Raw genomic sequence first — 16,912 nt, forward strand, 5'->3', positions numbered from 1 at the left:
GAAAAATCTATTAAGAAAATTTCAATTAAATAAAATAAGCGATATACTCTTAAAATGGTTATATTTTTAATATTCTTTTTTAATCCATTATATTAATTTTTTTAAAATTATAAACTTTTCCTATATCCATCTGATTGATACGTACGTTTCACTTGGTTATTTTATTGATACATGTATTTCCGTCAATGTTTTCAATATTAATAAAGTTTCAGTGACTTTGAATGATTCGTATTCTGTATATGGACAAAAGACCAACAACCTGAAAGACAATTTTGGCTTGAATTTCTTGGAGATATGACTCAGAAGTTTGGTCATGTTTGTCGATTCTCAAATTTTCAATGAATTTGTTAAGTTACGTCATCTAAGTTAGAGTTGTAGATACTATTAGACTTTTATGGTCGAGTGACCAATATTTGGTGCATCAACCAAACAGGTCATAATCGGTTATACTTCTGGATATCCTCATATCGACGCCATCAATTATGATAATAGCTTCATATCCACGCCATATTTTATATATGTATTTTTAATATGTATGGTGTATTATTAATATATTTTAATTATATAAAAACTATATTTACAATTATATTGAGAGATTAATGAGAAATAAATAAATATTATTAATAATAATTAAATAGTATTTTACGTTATATGTAAATTACATTATACTTTGAAATATAATTATTATTGAATAACTATAGTAACATAATAATATTATATCATATAATATAAATATAATAATTATATAATCTATTTGCACAAGCCTTAACAACAAAAATGGGCTAGTCCTTGCTGACTAGTCAGAACCTATGGTCTCGCCTATCATATCATAAATATATCTGGCCCCAAGATTTGATGGACTGGGTCAGGCTTCCTAGCTGGCAAAAAACAGGCATCTCATCTGTATGGAAGGCGTTGCTTCACTCATTACCACTAATCAGAGACAACCTGGTGTGGAGGATCAATGATGGATCCCTGGCTCGAATAGGACTGGATCCTTGGATCGGCAGTGGAGGTAGGCATATCCTCTCTCAAGACCTCATCAGATATCTTCACTCTCGAGAGATCAAAGTTTTTGCACATATTGCTGACCAGCAGAACTCAGGGATTTTTAATCAGGCATGGAGGTCGGCGCATCAGATGGACCTTCCACAAAGATGGCATCAGGAGTGGTAGGAATTCAGATCAGCTTTAATTGAATCCCATATCAGAATCAAAGAGGGTCCGGACGAACTAATATGGAGCCAGGCTGAGAATGGTAAATACTCCCCAAAGGTCGGATACACCGTTCTAAATTTACATAAAAAACCGGATATCATCCCTTCTTGGTGGAGAAGCATTTGGAAGCTCACGGCGCCGCCAAGAACCAAGCTATTTTTCTGGTGCATGCTGAGGAACAAGGTACCTACAGGGGAGCAGCTCTCACATAGAGCTTTTCAAGGGCCAACCTGGTGCATACTGTGTAAAGGAGCATCAGAATCCACAGAGCACCTCTTTCTGCGATGCAGTGTTATTCTAGACCTGTGGATCTCTCTATCAAATTTGATTACATACAACGGGCATTGGGAGGGAGATGACCTGAACTCCGCATGGGAAGAATGGGCTCATAGACACAAAGGATCGAAGATCATAAACCTTCCGATACTCGTCAATTGGCACATATGGAAAGCTCGTAATCGCCATATCTTTGACAACAGGCCTACTCATTGGCCACAGATTGAGGCAGGGATTATATCAGCATTTAGGGAGCTTCCAGATCCCCCGCCACCCAAAGAGCGCCGACCACACCCACCTCCGTGTATTGACACAAACACACCATGGGCCTTCTTTGACGGGGCTGCAAATCAACATGGATGCGGTGGAGGCTTCATTTTATACATCAATGCACAGCATTACTATAAAGTCAAATTGGGCTTGGGTGCCGGAACTAATAACTATGTTGAACTCATAACATTGCGCCACTTACTACACTTCACACTGGGTCACCATTGTACCAACATAAACATCTTCGGGGATTCAAAAATAATTATAAATTGGTTCAATGGCATATCTGATTGTCACATACACACACTCAGCATCATTCTAAATGAAGTATTTATATTCAAAGCAACATTTAACAATATCACTTGCTCTCATATCTACAGGGAGCATAACAGCCATGCTGACAAATTATCCAAGGAGGCCGCGCTGATGCACAGGGGTGTGTGGGAGATTACCGAGCTGCAAGGGACAAATGAATACCAGTATTATCACCGGCCATACATAGATCAAATATATCAGCGAGACCCTGGTCACTGAACAGGGAGCTTTTTTTGTTTTTTGTTATCTATCTGAACAATACAAATGATATTTTTTGAAATGTACAAAAAAAAGCATGAGAGCCTTGTGAGGCACAATGTATAGACACAGTTGACAGTATTTACAGCGAACTATAGCAGATTGCCCTGCGAGGTATATCTGGCGATAGATACACATAGCTTCTTATATGTTTTCTCTTATGATCATAGTCCATAGTGGCAAATAGCATATCCGTAAAGCATCTACAATATGTAATTTTTTCAATCTAATGAAAAATTACGGATTTTTCCACAGGAAAAAAAATAACTATATAATATAGGGTTATTATATGTTTATTATATTTATTAAGGTTTGTGCTAGAGTTATTATATAGTATTTGGTTTATTAATAGGGTTTATAATATTAGGTTTAGTATTAGGGTTTATAATCATGGAATGGATATTAAGGGTTATAAAATTGACTTCATAATATTGACTTTTTGATATTAAGGTTTTTAAGTTTTGGTTTAATATTGTGATGCTAAAATGGTATTGAAATATATCCAATGTTGGCACTGTTATAAACAATATGATAATGTGATAATTTATTTGACAACCATTATCGTAATGTTACATTACATTGTGGTTAATATTAGGATTTTAAATATTAATGTGAATTTAAATATTAGGGTTTATAATATTGGATTTAATATTTGGGTTTTGAATATTAGGTTTATAGTCTTAGGGTATAATATTGGGTTTATTATGAGGGTTTACTATAAGGAAGAAACCATGTTTTACTAAACCATATTACTATAAACCATATTAGATCGATCATTCTTGTGGGTGGCCTTGGTCAATTACCTCCTATGAGAGATAACTCTCATTTACTTATATGGTTGATAAATGCTAGCACAACCACATTAGTATGGTCATGGTTAATATATATCAAGAACCTATATTATTATAAACCATATCTATTAAACATAAATCTATGCAACATCACAATGTGACAAAGAGAGTCACATTGTTACATTAGATTACAATTCCTCTAATGTTGCAATGCGACATAATAAAATTACCCAAGCACATTTATTATTGTGGTTGTGCATGTGCTTGATATACACTAATCACCATATATGAATCACATTTATTAATGTGGCTGTGCTAAGGCTTATAATATTTTGGTTTATTATATGAGGGATTTTAATATTTGCGTGTGATATATAGGGTTTGAAATATTCAAGGTTTATAATATTAGGGTTTATAATATTGGGGTTTATAATTTTGGGCTTAATATTAATATTAGGACTTATAAAATTAGGGTTTATAATATGATACTAATGGCTGACAATGATTAAAGGAAGTCAACGCCACAATGCGACATTACGAAATTAGTCTACCATATTTACTAATGTGGTTGATTATGTTCGACAATCACTAACCTTAGTCAACCATGGTTAACCATGATGGACCATGCTCAACCATGAGCAACCATGCTCAACCAAGGTTAACCATGGCCAACCTTGATTAAACATTGTTAACCAAGGTTAACTGTGGTCAGTAAAGCTCATCCAAGATCAACATAGTTAGAATAGTCAACCAAGGTCAAGCATGATCAATCATGGTCATCCATGACCGACCATAATCAGCCATGGTCCATCATGGTCAACCGTGATCTACCATAATAAACCATAATGGTCAATCAAGGACTTTATGGTTATGACGGTTGAGCATATTCAACCAAGAACTATATGGTTGAATATGGTTAAACAAAATGGTCAATGAAAGGCTCTATAGTCAACAATATTTTAGTTTATAATATTTCATTTGTTTGGTCTATAATATCCTGTTTATATTAAGGTTTATAATATTTGGGTTATATCATTTGGTTTATTAATCCCTTGGGTTTAAAATATAAATAATTGGTTGGATTTATTAATGCTTTAGATTTACAATATTGATCTCTTAAGTTTATAATATTTATCCCCTTAGTTTATAATATTAATCCCTTAGGTGTGTAATACTAAGAATATTTTGGTTTTATTAATCTATTAGGGTTATAATAATAATAATACTAATAATAATATTATTATCCAATTTTAAGGTCACGACCAAGCCAAACACAAAATCTGTGTACGAGACCCCCTTGTTTTTGGGAGAAGGGACCCATTCCCGCACAACGATTTGACTACTAAGTCTACGAAGCCATACATACTCTACCCCCTCCCCTTGTTTGTGGGACAAGGGACCCACATCAGCACAACGATTTGAATGCTAAGTCTACGAAGGCATACATACTCTACCCCCTCCGGTTTTGAACTTGTGACCTCTTAGGAGGAAACACATGTTATTAACCATTAGGCCTATTAATCATCCATTGGATTTATAATATTAATCCCTTGGGTTTATAATATTAACAATCTCTAAGGTTCATTACTCTCTTGGGTTTATAATATTGATCCCTTTGGTCTATTAATCTTTTGGGTTTATAATATAAATAATCTCTTCAGTTTTTTAATCGCATGCGTTTATAATTTTAATAATCCTTTCGATTTATTAATGCAGTTTAAAATGTGAATCGATTAGATTTATTAATCTATTAGATTAAATATATATTAATATTCATATTATTTCTTGTATTTATAAATAAAAGCAATGTTTTATTATATTTTCGTTTAATATATAGTTAATATTATTAATATACTCTAACTATACATAAAAGAACTGAATTATATTAATAAATATATAATTACTATTATAGTAATTATTAACTATAACATAATAGTGAGACATAAATAAATATTATTAATAATAACTAAATATTATTTTATATTATATGTAAATTATATTATATTATGTGAATTATTTTACAAATTAAAATATATATATTATAAATTAATAAATATTGTATTGATATATAATATAATATAAATATAATAACCCTAAATATATAAATATATAATAATATAGTTGTTATTATTTATATGGTTATTAATAATCACAAATAATTAATTTTTCACAAAAATATATCTTATAATTATTAATATAATTAATACATATTTATGAGTGTATATTAACTTCATGAATGTATATTAATTTCATGAGTAAACATAACTATAAATGTGTTTTTATATATTAACCATATTATGCTGATTAATAAATATACTGAATTTATATCTTTCCTCACCAACAAATTCAATCCATTTGTTGCTTGAAGAGCCTGGGTTGACTATACTGCCATCCACATTCAAGTTCAATGCATTTGTTGCTGGAAGAGCCTGCGTTGACTATACTGCCATCCAAATTGGTTACCTTTCATTATACTTCCATCCAAATTCAAGTTCAATGCATTTGGTGCTGGAAGAGCCTGGGCTGACTATACTGCCATCCAAATTCGTTACCTTTCATTATAGTGGACAAAGTTGTCCAGTTGGAATTTGAATTGGGTAATATACAGTTTAATTTGAATTAAGAAACATCTATTAGGAAATTTTTAATTAAAAAAACGCAATATACTCTTAAAATTGGTTCATATTTTTAATATTCTTTTATAATGCGTTATATCATTTTTTTTTGTTTTTTTAAATTTATAAACTTTTCCTATATCCATCTGATTAATACGTATGTTTGACTTGGTTATTTGATTGATACATGTATTTCCGTCACAGTTTTGAATATTAATGAAGTTTAAGAAAAATTCTTAAAAAATAAGCAATGCACTGTTAAAATTGGTTCATATTTTTAATATTTTTTCGTAATCGGTTATATAAATTTTTTATTTTATTTTTTAATTTATAAACTTTTCCTATATCCACCTATTGATACGTATATTTGACTTGGTTATTTGATTGATACATGTATTTCGGTCACGGTTTTGAATATTGATAAAGTCTAAGGAAAAATAAATTCTAAAAAATAAGCAATATACTGCTAAATTAGTTCATATTTTTAATATTTTTTTATAATCCATTATATCAATTTTTTTGTTTTTTTTTAATTTATGAACTTTTCTCAGTCATGTTTGTCGATTCTCAAATTTTCAATGAATTTATTTAAGTTATGACATCGAAGTTCGTGTTAATAGATACTAATAGATTTTATGATCCAGTGGAAATTTAAATTGGTTCTTATTTTGAATATTCTTTTATGATCATCAACTGCACCCACTCTCCCGGGGTTTATTAATTCCATTTAGCCACGAATTCTTTATATCTTTTTGCATTCCATTTTCCTAATTCAACGAATAAGCCGTGACTTCAATGTATAAATCTTCTACAAGTTCAAAATACGCTGAATTATATTTAGATAGCCCACCCATCTTTATTTATCTCATTATTTTTCCATTTGGCCACGTTGTTCTAATGGTACCCTCAGTAGTAGAAGCGATTTTTATGAAGGTAAGAAATAATGTGGGTTAATCTGGCTGATCTTATTTGTACGTACATTATGGGATAAATATTTAATTTGGATTTGTCTTGGAAGGAAATTACCTCCTAGAAAAAACATTTAATGGATTCGCAAATAATAACTCGGTTTTGCAAGGAGATACTATGAGCTAAAAGGTTTAGCTCCCAAGGGCATCAACATCATCCCATTGGCCAAACGGTGCTTGAGTCAATTATATTTTGGGATGGTGAAAAAAGGTAATGGGTGGGGCACAAAGGGCTATGCATTCAAGTTTAATAGAACTCACTTGCTGGATGACACGTTCAACGTCTTTATAAAATTTTTTTGGACGGATCTTTCCCAAAACGAGGAGGCAAAGTGGCTCACGTTTCGTGAAAAATTGCAGACTCTCAGAAGAGCAACCAAAGACTGGCAGAACAATAAAAGAAAGCTAGATAAACGGGAGCTATGCTCTATTAACAAGGAGATAGGCATTCTCTCCTCCTCGCTCCCTTACAGCGGCCTTAACATGGACAAAAAGATCCTCCTCTGGTCTCTTGAGAAAAAAAGACAAGAACTGCTGCAAAAAGAGGAAATCCATTGGCGGCTCAAAAGTCGTGCAACCTGGCTGAAGGAGGGCGATCATAATACGAGGTACTTTCATAATGTGGCAAACGGGCGTCGACAACAGAACTCAATCTGGCAGATAGATGATGGAAACGGGGGTTATTTGTTTTCCCAACAGGACATCTCGGCAGAGGCAAACAGGTTCTTCAAAGAGCAATATAAAAGACAGGGACGGGATGCCTCCAATATGATGTGGGCAGTCGAGGACTTGCCGACCATGTTCGACGGAAATAAGAATGACGAATTCTTCAGGCCAGTCACGGATAGTGAACTATTTGACACCATTAAAAGCTTTAAGAGGGACAAAAGCCCTGGGCCCGATGGCTGGCCCATCGAGTTTTTTACACACTTCTATGACCTCTTCAAAACTGGTTTGCTACGCATGGTGGAAGCATCCCGCACCTCGGGACACATCAACGGAGCCCTCTCCGCCACCTTCATCGCTCTTATTCCGAAGAAGGCCAAATCGACTTCTTTTGGGGACTTCAGACCCATTGCATTATGTAACACCCTCTACAAGATCACTTCCAAGATCGTAGCAGAGCGCATGAAGAAAGTACTAAATTCACACATCACCTCTGATCAACATGCCTTTCTAAAAGGCAGGCTCATTCTTGATGCTGTGGCCATGGCACAAGAATGCCTCTATTCCATTTACTCCAAAAATACAAATGCTGCCGCGCTCAAGATTGACCTTCAAAAGGCCTTCGACTGTGTGGACTGGGGCTTTCTCAGGGTCCTACTAGCAAGGATCGGTTTACATGCACAGGGAATCAGCTGGATTATGGCTTGCGTTGAGAGCGTCAATTTCTCGGTCATCATCAATGGAGAGCCCACGCCATTCTTCAAAGCTGAGAGGGGGCTCCGCCAGGGATGCCCCCTCTCCCCCCTTCTTTTCATACTGGTTATGAACTGTCTTAGCTCACGCATTAACTCAGCGGTCTCCGACGGTAGATGCAAGCCTATCAGGATGTGCAAGGATATCTTTCTCTCGCATAATTTATTCGTCGATGATATTCTGATCTTTGCCATTCTCTGCAAATCCACGTGGGTGTGCCTCTTTGATATTCTTCAGAAGTTTCACTTGGCCACGGGCCTGGCTATCAATAAAACAAAGACCGTCCTATATCATAATGACACCAACCTTCATATTGCTCAATGGATTGCTGACAGTTTCGGCATCAACCTAGCGCTGCTTAAGGAAGGCTTTACTTATCTTGGATTCCGGTTAAAACCCAAAGGTTACCGCATCTGTGACTGGATATGGATTGTTGACCGTTTCTACTGCAAAATTTCAAAATGGGAACACCGCTTCCTCTCTCTTGCTGGCAGATTCATATTGGTACAATCTGTGCTCAATCAACTTGCCGTCTTTTGGAGTCATCTATTCATTCTGCCTGCAACAGTCACAAATAGAATGAAGACTCTTGCTGCAAATTATTTGTGGGGAGGTCGCTCATCACATTCCAAGCTTCACCTGGTCAATATGGACTCCATCACCAGGCCAAGGAAAACTGGCGGTTGGGGCCTCCTGCACTTAAGGTCCTTTGGAAGGGCGCTTCTTTGCAAATCCCTACACCGAGGCATATATGGCAGCAATCCTTGGAGCTCCTTCATCAGACAAAAATATCTAAAGGGGCGAAATATCTCTTTTTGGCACAGGCGCTCCTCCATTGGTATCAAAAATGGCTCCACCATTTGGTTGAATTTCAGGAAGATTCAATCTTTTTTTCTGCAGAATCTTAGATGGTCCATTGCCACTGGTATGAAGGTACTCATTTGTTTTGACCCCACTCAACACAGCCTTGAGTCCTTTATTCCCCCTGCTCTCCTTGCCTTCTTTCATTCCATTGGCCTTTTTACATGGAGCAGGCTTATAGATTCATGGCACTCCAACCAGCCCATCTGGAAAAATCATCACCAACTCGCCATTCCCCCTCCCCTCCACCCCCTATGGCAATCTGCTATAAACAGCTTCTCTCGCATAGCTTTCACACATTCGGGCACCATTGACGAGCTGGTCTGGTCCTTTCCGAAACCTTCCCTTCCTCTCACTGTCAAAAATATCTACTCCCTCATTTCTTTTACCCTCCAGCCTCCTCTCCCCATCTTCCCTATCAAGCTTTGGAAAGCCCCCTGCCCCCTCAAGGCGATCCTCTTCTCTTGGCTCCTTTTCTCCAATAAGAACCTCACCTGGGAGGTTCTCCAGAGAAAAGGTTGGCATGGTCCGAGCAGGTGTTCTCTTTGCTCAGCTCATCCTGAATCAAACTTCCACATGTTTTTTGACTGTACAGTCTCCTCATCAATTTGGTATGAGCTCTCTCTCTCTCATGGTTTTACGCATCAGTCCTTTCCTTCTGTTCTGGACGCCTTCCTTTGGTGGAGTACACAACGGCCCTCCTGGCGCGCACTCTTCATTTTAACATGCTGGCACATCTGGACTTGGCGGAATCACCGTATTTTCCAGAACTCCATCACGCCTCTGCATTCAATCTTGGTTTGCATTTTAGGATTTATGCCCTCCTCGGCATAGATCCTCCTTTTTATCAGGCTGTCTCTTTTTGCCTCACTTACGGCTCATATGTGTTACTCCTAATATGTTTTCAATTCGGCAAATACATCTCTCATTAGACTGATGTTGTAACAGCAGCTGGTTTTCTGTTATGAGGGATCAGCCTTCAGTATTATGTCTCCACGGAGACAACTGTATTTCGAACAATTATATCATCTTAATATAATTACATCCTGCTTTTTTCTTTTGAAAAAAAAACCATTAAACAAAACTCCATTTTTGGTCGGTCGACCCTTATTAGTTTCATGTATCAATTTACATGTATAAATATGTTGGGTCAAGTGACACTACTTATCTATTGAACTTAAAAAGGTGAGTTGTTTTTAACCTTTGAAGTTAGTAAAAGCAATTGTCTAGTTGAAAAGGTGAGTTGTTTTTAACCTTTGAAGTTAGTAAAAGCAATTGTCTAGAGTGTTTATTTGGGGTAAAGGAACAAAATAAAATAGTGGAATGAAGCATACGCTGGGTCAAGTGGCACTACTTATTTATTGAATTTTAAAAGGTGAGTTGTTTTTAATCTATGAAGTTAATAAAAGTAGTTGTCTAGGGTGTTTATTTGGGTAAAGGAATAAAATAAGATAATGGAATGAACCATATATGAGACTATGTAATTTCAAGAGAGTGTTAGAGGATGTTTGTGAAGGTTAGCACATAATTTAGAAAACAAAATAAATTTATGAAAACAGAGATTGGTATAATACAAAGTTGTATAAGTAAATGTGATATTATGTGATATTTGAATTTCACTCGAGTTGCTAAAAGTATAAGTGGTGTGGGGGCCGTAGAAGTAGTGTGGGGTTACTAATAATGATTTATAATGACCTATAGTGACTTTCACCATTTCGTATGAGTAAGGATGATGAACTTTAGTGTATGTCACCAAAAAACTGAACACTATCAAAGGTGGCGTTGCCAAAACTATCATTGTTGTAGTTACATTCAAGGTCCCTCATGAATAATGATTATAATGATGGACAATGAACATCGCCATTTCATATGAACATCAATGATTTATTGTGATGGACCCTTTGGACCCTTTATGGTTATCATTATTGATGCATATATATGGAAAAGTACATTGATCATCATCATTTTGTATGTTGGTGAGGTTAAAAAAATGTCAGCATAAGCTCATTGGTGATAGTAAAAAAAAAACCTGTCACCAAAAATTGAATGTCACCAAAGGCTGCATCCCCGAAAGGATAAGTGTTGTGGTGACATTCAAGGTTCATCACGAATAATGACTATAATGACATATAGTGAATGTCACCATTTCATATAAATAACAAAAAATTATGGTGATGGACCTTTTATGGTCATCACTATTGAGGCATATGTGTGGTAGTGTTAGTTGACTATCATGATTTCATATTTTGGTGGGTGTAGAAAAATGTCACTATAAGCTTATTGGTGATGGTAAAAAGAGTCTCTATCACAAAAAAAAATTGTTGTCGTTCCATATAAATATAGGGTACAATGAAATTGGACTACTAACCTCCTACTTGTAGACCAAATATTCTTCCATTGACTTAGCACCCTTTAAAAAATTAAACTTAAAAAAATTATAAATGATAAATTCTACCCATTTCAATAAAGTATAAAAAATTGTAAAATATAGTAAGTGATTAAGTGTAATGCAATATACGTTGTTTCAAAGTGCCAGAAGTACTTCGGTATAACCCATGGTTGTATGCGGAGTTTGTGTACAAGCATTAGGGTGTTGGTGATTGTGAACTCGTGACAATAGCACATTATACTTAATATATATATGATTTTATTATAATAAATATAATATTTTATCTTCAGACACTGTTTTCTGCCGTCGTTTTTGTCTTCTGAACATATGATTTTATTATAATAAATATAATATTTTATCTTCACATTATGTTTTCCGCCGTCGTCTTTGTCTTCTGAAACCAACCTGTTTACTTTTCAGCTACTTTGCTGTTTTATAGGACAGAAACAGTGTGTGCTTTTGTTTATTTAACGGGAATAACAAAAAAAAGGTTCTCCGGTTGAAAAAACAACTTTCAAACCAAAAGAGAATACCAGTTAATGCATGAATTGCACGGATAAAATATTTATCCTCTGCCTGCTAATGCATGAATTGCACGGATAAAATATTTATCGTCTGCGTTGGGAACTAGGTTGTTTCTAAAACATAACAAAATGCTCCTTAGTACATGAACTACACGGCTAAAATATTTACAATTAGCGTTGTGAAATACGTTGTTTTGTGTATTAGTGGTGTAGCAATAACGGAAGATGGGATGTGCATAATGCCATCAAAATGCTATCAAACATTGACATCATCAAAATGCTATCAAACATTGACATCATAAACTAGGAGACATACACCGTAAAGTATTCAATAATACCCTAATTATATTAAAGATATAATAAATCAAACAAAAAATGTGCGATTACTTCATGACTTCTCAAAATATTTTATTGGAGACAGCGTGATTATTCGTAGGTAACATAACTATATCAATAATGCGATATATGAACTTGTTTTATATATTTCGGTTTAGAAGCACATTAATTTTCTGCGATAAATAAACAGTAGAAATATACCTAAACATTTAGGACTTGATTGCTTCAATAACTTTAGTTAAAGTGCCGTTCCTCCCCACGATTTTAGAAATAGAAAAACCGGCTGGTTGGAGTAGATCATTCCATTGTTGTCGGGTCCTTTCATCACCTCCCGGTAAACAATTCAACTTAAGAGAATCTAAAACATTGGCAGATCCTATCATGTCAGAACCTTATGTTAAATCCAAGATAGCCTCAGATAATATTAACTTTCCTTTGTCCGGAAGAGCCTGGTGGCAGTTGTTCAGTAGCTTGATGCAGTCTTCGTCGTTCCAACTATGCAGAAAATTCTTCCATGGGCAAATCCAAAATAAACTATTATAAATAAATAAAGTACTAATATCTTGCAGAGAAATATTACAAATAATTAACGTCCAAATAAAGTCCATCACAACCGCTACAAGTATTACTCACCTTCATAAAAATGGCATCGGCAGAGGGTGCGCTCTCAAACAGGTTTCCGGTCATGTGCTGTACGCCTGCGTGAATTTGAATAGGATTAACGAATAGATAAGGAACACGGTATCCTCATAATAAAAATAAGGACGAGTTTGATTTATATCAAATGTTTAAAACCAGGCCCGTTTTGAATTGATTTAAAACCAGGCCCAAACTACTGATCGTCAATATTTTGCTTCGAGTTTCGATTTATGGCCCACACAAATTAAGAGTGTCAGCTTAAAATTGACGATTTACCATTTATACAACGTTATTTGAAGTTGTGATGATAAGTTGTGTTCATTTCTATAAAATATTTTCACCTTTCTACACGTGCTGTAGCCACTTTATATACGACAAACTAAACCTTGAATGATTTCTATAAAATATTTTCACCTTTCTACATATGCTGTAGCTACTTTATATACGACCAACTAAACACTCTAACCTTGACATGATTTGATTTAAACACTACACCTACTGAACATTTATGCGTGCCGAAAACCATGACTTGATTTGAGGGTCCGAGGTTGAATGAATTGATACCAAACTTTCTTTCATGTAAAGACCCTACCCACTAAATAAATATTTACGCAATGAATTGCCCCAGCCGATGCTGTGTCCTATTGTTGACCGTGGACCGTCGATTTGTGGTGTTAAACGATTGAACGTTGATCTCACACTGTCCTTTTGTCTCCTCACCCAATGGCTTCTCTGTATTCAGAGTTATTGTTCGGGGATATTTCCCCTGGAGTTATGCGAGCTAGGGCTGCAGCACGCAACTCTTCTTTGGCTGCAGAGAAAAATCCAGAATCTGTTCCCCATGAACCAGCGAGGTATTCCTTCTGCCCTTGCAGCTGCTTAGTTTATTCTTCGTAAAGTTCGTCATTTCGACCTTTTACGCTCCGTTTCATTCGCCCAATCTCAGGTTCTCGCTCACTAATTTTCGGTTCAAAGGTTTTATCAGAGCTTTCCACCGCTGTTTGCAGGGCATTTCTGTTACATACAGTTATTCGCGATGGCCTTCCGAATAATTGGATCAAGGAACAAGCCTTGGTTTAACAGAAGTTCCTTCCATCTATAAATATTTCTGATGGTTTCCTGGTTCTATCAACGTTATTTGCAGCCTGGGTGCATTATATTTGTCACCGATTTCGCCTGAACTTTCTTAAGGTCGGAAGAATGGCTTCAATTATGAGAGCAATAGGAGCATTCCCAACTGGGGTAAATCTGTTGTTATAGTCGAGAGCGTTCAAGAACTTGCAAAAAAACAGCAGGGAACAATACCAGAAAGATATATCAGAAGAAGCGAAGCAATACCAACACCAACGACAGTGTCTGATCATCAGTTTAACATTCCCATCATTGACATGACCAAGATTTCAGCAGGAATATATAGAGAACAAGAGATTACGAAACTTGCCCGGGCTTGTGAAGAATGGGGTTTCTTCCAGGTATAATTTGTTAGTTTTTTCTATATAGTCAGTCGACAGACTTGGAAAAAACAAAAAAGTTACATGTTTTAATGGGTTTTCTGTAGGTTGTGAATCACGGTGTCTCGAACTCGTTACTCGATGCTGTTAGGAGAGCTGGAAGGGAGTTTTTCCAGCTTCCGTTGGAGGAGAAACAGAAGTATGCTGTTAATCCAAGAGATCTTCAGGGCTACGGCAAGACATTCGTCGTGTCTGAACGACAGAAGCTGGATTGGGGTGACTCGTTGGGTTTGATAATGTTTCCTTCTGGCTATAGAGATTTAAATCTTTGGCCAGTCGAACCTGCTGATTTCAGGTATACATAGGTTTCAAGGTGGTTCATAGGTGAAGTTTCAAAATTTCAAATATATAATGTTCTTGCTTGATAACCAGAAATTTAAATCTTTGGCCAGTCGAACCTGCTGATTTCAGGTATACATGGGTTTCAAGGTGGTTCATAGGTGAAGTTTCAAAATTTCAAATATATAATGTTCCTGCTTGATAACCAGAAATTTAAATCTTTTGCCGGTCGAACCTGCTGATCTCAGGTATACATGGGTTTCAAGGTGGTTCATAGGTGAAGTTTCAAAATTTCAAATATATAATGTTCCTGCTTAATAACCAGAAATTTAAATCTTTGGCCAGTCGAGCTAGGGCTGCAGCACGCAACTCTTCTTTGGCGGCAGAGAAAAATCCAGAATCTGTTCCCCCATGAACTAGCTAGGTATTCCTTCTGCCCTTGCGAGCTGCTTAGTTTATTCTTGGTTAAGTTCGTCATTTTGACCTTTTACACTCCCTTTCATTCGCCCAATCTCAGGTCCTCCTTCACTAATTTTCGGTTCAAAGGTTTTATCAGAGCTTTCCACCACTGTTTGCAGAGCATTTCAAGTTCTCAGGGCGGAATTTGACCTGTCTGTTATCCACCAGGTTGGCATTAACTAACCCTTTACCCACATTTTTTCGGATTTGCAAAAAGCCTTTTTAAATTTCTGTATTTCAAGCTCTGAATTGATCACGGTAGAACAATTTAACAGTTAATTTTTCTCGGCCTTTACAGTCGGTAGGTTTTAGGGTTTTATTTTATGAAAAACATCTAATGCATTTTATCTTTAATACTTGAAATCTTGTGTTTCTTTTATCGCTTAAGTGTTTGGAGTAAGTTCGTTCTCTTTCGCATTTGTTTTACATTTCTTGTGCTAGTGATGCAAATTCCTTCATTTCCCGCAATCATATCTGTTAACTTCAAAATCTCCTTATAAGATGTTCTAAGAATAGAATCTTGTGCAATTGAAATTGGTACCCATCACTCAACGTTTAAGGAATCATAGGAAAATTCAAAGCCTTCATGCAAGTCACACACAGGTCATGTTTGGAATTAGATTTGCGGCAGAGTGCTTTGAAGCTAGTTGATAAAAGTGCTGGCGCATCTTGGTTGTCCTCATGCTGTCCTTTGTCTCCATGGAATTGGATTTGCGGTAGAGTTCTTTGAAGTTTTTTGTTGATAAATAAAAGTGCTGGCCCATCTTGGTTGTCCTCACACTGTCCTTTTGTCTCCCAACCCAATGGCCTCTCTGTCTTCAGAGTTATTGTTCGGGGATGTTTACTTTGGAGGTATGTGAGCTAGGGCTGCAGTACACAACTCTTCTTTGGCGGCAGAGAAAGAATCTGTTCCCCCATGAACCAACTAGATGATGACATGCCAACTCTCCAGAAGCTGTGGATATGGGAGGGGTTTGAACACTGATTTTTTTTCTAAGAGTGGAAAAACCTATCATAACGCAGTTGTCAAACCATTAGTGACCACATTTACCTCTGGCTACTATCAAAGTGACGACAACTATCTCTGGCTACTATCTACTAATACAAGGTGACTCATCACCTTTATTAAAAAAAACCATGACACCTAGAATAACCCACTCGTAGTCTGTAAAGTGGCAAGCATTCACTCCTGCGAGATGCCTATGAGTCTTGGGCCATTAACCTGTTTCTTTAGGTCCAAAAACACAAGCTCTTAGGCCATTAACGTATTTCTTTAGGTCCAAAAACACAAGCTCTTAACCAAGCAGCAGTTAAAACACAAGCTCTTAACCAAGCAACAGTTTTAGTGGCCAAGGGGGTTTGAACACTGATGTCCCTCCAGTGCAATGTTTTTTATTTTCTTCGAATATTTTATCCACATTGTAGTGTAATTTTTTTTGTCACCACAGGCAGTATACCTGCTTGATATGTAAAATCGACCAGACTGGCTATGACTATTTTATGTGAAAGCTGCGGTCCGTATTTGTATTACACTACTGACCAGTTCAACTACAACCCTCTCCTAATGCAAAACATAACCATTACTGCTAGAAAAAAATGTTACAAATACAACACAAGTATATACAATTGTTTTCTCTAAAATGAAAAATTGATCGCAACTTAAGCATTTGCTCTTTTGAAAGCCATTTTCCAGGTTTACATGAACGTTGAATTATCAAAAATGTCCTCAAAGTCTCTCAACCTAACATTGTTCGATCAAACTCTCCTAAAAGTCTCAACCTAAC

Source organism: Pinus tabuliformis, chromosome 2_2, assembly GCF_031772625.1.
Source record: "Pinus tabuliformis cultivar Carrire ecotype Pingquan chromosome 2_2, CPIR1, whole genome shotgun sequence".
NCBI classification, from domain to species: Eukaryota; Viridiplantae; Streptophyta; class Pinopsida; order Pinales; family Pinaceae; genus Pinus; species Pinus tabuliformis.